The sequence below is a fragment of the Urocitellus parryii genome, chromosome 8 (genome assembly GCF_045843805.1).
Source record: "Urocitellus parryii isolate mUroPar1 chromosome 8, mUroPar1.hap1, whole genome shotgun sequence".
Classification (NCBI taxonomy): Eukaryota; Metazoa; Chordata; class Mammalia; order Rodentia; family Sciuridae; genus Urocitellus; species Urocitellus parryii.
The window spans coordinates 77,522,296-77,526,065 of NC_135538.1; the positions used below are offsets into that span (position 1 = coordinate 77,522,296).

Consider the following 3,770-nt stretch of genomic DNA (forward strand, 5'->3'; position numbering starts at 1 on the left):
ATGACAGACCTACTCACTAAATTATCCAGTTGTTACCTCCTTCCTCCTTCAGTGCCCTGCTCTTTTTGGCCTGTGGACTCTGTATTGTCAGAATAGTCACATACTTTAAGGGGAAAAAAGATTTAATGGCATTTTTCTCGTTATGACAAAAAGAGCTTGCTAATTCAACAAACATTGAAATAAATGCAACTATTGCTGTAGTTCCATTAGTGGAGATATGAATGTTTTATTTTTATGAAAAGAGTGTCTATTTGTACATGTAGTCACATAGCTGGTAAGCAAGTAGAGCCTGGAATATAGTCAATCCTGGTTATAGTGTCTTTCCTCAAAATGAAGAGCCTCCTCCTGCTAATTTGCTCAGCCACTGGTAGTGCCTATATGTAGTTTCTCTGCCAAAGAGGTGTGTCTTTTTCTAATTTATGCGAACTTACTGGTATTTAATCAAAAACTTTAAATATAAAAATTATCTAAATCCAACTAATTATATGGGAAAATGGCAGATATAAGGGCCAGGTAAATAAGAAAAAAAGAAAAGGAACTGAAAATAAAGGTAGAGGGGGTTTTTTTTGTTTGTTTTTTTGTTTTATTTTGTTTTTTAAGGTTTAGAATGTTAAACCTTGAAGAAAGAACAAGACTGAATATAGAGAGAAGAAGGCTGTGAGGATCATGAAGATTGGAATTAGATAAAACCATACCAGCATATTCCCTCCAAACTGCATCATTCATTTTAAATTGGGTGAGGAGTCAATGGCCTGGTGCATGAGAAAGTTGCTTTCTGCTTTCCTATGGAGTGTCATCATAGTCTTGTCAATAAAACTTGTAAATTTCCCAAAGGGTCGTGGAGATAATAGGTGTAAGACATGGAAATAGCAAAAGCCAACCCCATCTACAGTGAGAACACAGCCATCAAACCTGTCACCTTAATCCATCCTTTATAGTGATGCTACAGGACAAAGAAGAATGATAAAAACATTGCAAAGCAACTTAACAAAGCATATGAAGCCTTCCGACGGGCACAAAGGGTGGAGACTCTGCAGTAAGGAACTATATAGTAAAGAGCAAATAATATATGAGCAACAGGAGAAGGTATCACTTTAGCTATTATTGACAGAGAAAGCAAAATTACTTTTTGTAAATTCCAATTGAGATAACAGTTATGGCTAATGTTCTTCTCCAGATAGTGAAATAAGGAACAATAATTTAACTTTTGATCAGCCACATGATAAATGAATAATGCCAAGAGAAAAATAAAGACCAAAAAGTAAAATTGATACATTCTATCCAGACCTTATTGCTCTTGACCAAAGCATGAAAGGCTTTTCTCCCAACACAAATAGGTAAGAAGTAAGCAGGTACTTCCCCTAAGAAAGAAACTTCACCAAGTGGTTTCAGTACTCCTTTATTCCATGTAAAGATGATTGGGCAGGGGGAGAATCTGAAAGAATAATTTCACTGAATGTACATAAAGCAAGAATCACAGAAAGACTGCATGAGCAAACTTGATATACCAGACATTGCAACCAAAACACAGTGTTCTGTAAATATACAGTGTACAAATAAAACAGATAACCAAAAAGCACTATTTAAGCCTCAGACCAAAGATGATTATAAATAGAAGTGATCCATGCATCAAGTTTGTCATACCAAGAGAACTGGGCAAAATGAGGAAGACATCTCTTTTGAATCCCTTTCTAAATTCAATATCAAGTTTCCACCTATGCAAAGTAACTCTGCTAGTCTTTATCTATGGGCATATATTTTGCTCATAGCATTCCAAAGGGACCTAAAATTCTCAGTTCTACTACATCTGAGGCAATTGTGCCCAGAAACACTCAGTATTAGAGATAACCAAGAAATGTTGTTAAAACAAAAGAAACTTTGTTTGAAATACACAAATGGACCCTATAGCTTCAGCTATGCTGAACCTTAAAACACCAGAGAAAGCAAAATGCTCAAATTTGGTAAACACTTGTATCAGGACAACTCTGGATAGAGTTTCAAGTTTGCCAGTGGAGACCATAATGAGTTCTACATGTACATATTCCTCTTCAAGGCCTGTCTGATGCACCTTTTCCCTTACTCTGCTCCCCAGGAGAAGCTATCCAAGACCACAGCAGGCTGTGTGGAAGCTTTTTCCTCATCTAGACAGTGGCTTAGTGGTAGTAACAGATTCAGGACTGCAAGTACTTCGAGTCTGTGAATTCTGGCAAACATTCTCCTATCATCCATTACATCCAGAAACAATTTCCTCTGACATTTTAATCCACACTTTAATGGGGAGACTTAGGACACATCTAAAAGTAGATGTATCGAGTTTCATGTGATGATATTGAATTTGTAATACTATAAAAACGATTATAAACTAAATTCAAGATAATTTCATTGAGTTAACAGTGATTTGAATTTTTTCTAGACATATTTCATAACTTTCTTTTATCTTTTAAAAGATGATTATGTACAAAATTATAAATTTTTGTACTCATGTTTACATTGTTACTACCATAATTCAAATCATGTATGTGACTTTCGAGTTGTGATCACAAACTATGTTTGTTTCTAATATCTGAGTTTATTACTTGGAATTCTAATGTGATATACTGAATTTGGTGATGTCAAAGGCTCATAGGATTTTTTCATTGAAAATTTTAGGTTATTTATGCTACAGATGATGTTCTTCTTAAATAAACCTATAATAGAGAATAGTAGACAACATAAATGTCTAAGTAAATGCCAAACCTAAGTCTTTTGTTGCCCAGTGATAAAATCATAGGTAGAAGGTAGATGTGGTAATGCACATGTATAGTCTCAATGCTTAGGAGGCTGAAGCAGGAGGATCTCATGAGCCCAGGAGTTTGAGGTCAGACTGGGTAACACAGACCCTATATTTAAAACAAAATCACTGGTAGAATTATTAAACACTTCAGATTGTTTTTTACATACATGGTTTAACTTTTACTATGTATAAACCTATAATGAACTGAATATTAAAAAAGGATTTATTTTTAAAAATAAAATTCAGAGAATTTAGAGCTGTGTTCAGTAACTGAGAAGATACAAAATGTTCTAATTTGTGTACTTTTATTACTACTGAAAACACATTTTAAGAAAAATATCCAAAAATATTTTTATCTGCTTAACAGAAAATACATTTCTACTATGAATTTCGCTTCTGAATAGGATTATAATTCCGGGTTTTATTAAAATAGAAATTGTCAAGTAAAAGAATGGGTTGATTGGTTATTTTTTCTTAAAAAGTACTGATTCCATTAAATAGTCACACATACATTTCTAGAAATGCAAATTAAATAAAGTAATCACAGAGTATTGAGAAAAGATAAAAAGACTTCATCCATGAAGATGTAAAATGTACCCATGTGAATGATTTTTAAAGTGAGGAAATTACAGGGAAACGCATCTATATTTTCACATAGACGGAGTAATTTAGAATAACATTTAGATAACAATCTTGCATCATTGACAGGGAGTTTCCACATTTGTATATATTTTAATATACAGAAAGTCATGAATAGCACACCCCACCTAGTACAATATCTTTCTTGCACTCAAACATGTCTAGAAATGAATTGCAATATTTTTGTACTCACTGGATATTTTTTCTTTTCTTTTTTTCTTAACTATCCATCAAGAGTCCCACAGTATAGCCAGATCAGAAGAAATACAAAGAAATACAGGAAGGGAAAGACAATATAGATGAAGGCCTTTGTTGAGGAGTAGAAGCAGCTTTCACCAAGGTCACTCATAGGTTGTTT

The 3,770-nt window shown here is 33.7% G+C and overlaps 1 pseudogene; it reads left to right on the top strand.

Annotated features, from left to right (window-relative positions):
• The first annotated feature begins 1,414 nt into the window (after positions 1-1,414).
• On the top strand, positions 1,415-2,287 carry LOC144256423 (TRAF family member-associated NF-kappa-B activator pseudogene; annotated as a pseudogene).
• Positions 2,288-3,770: the final 1,483 nt, after the last annotated feature.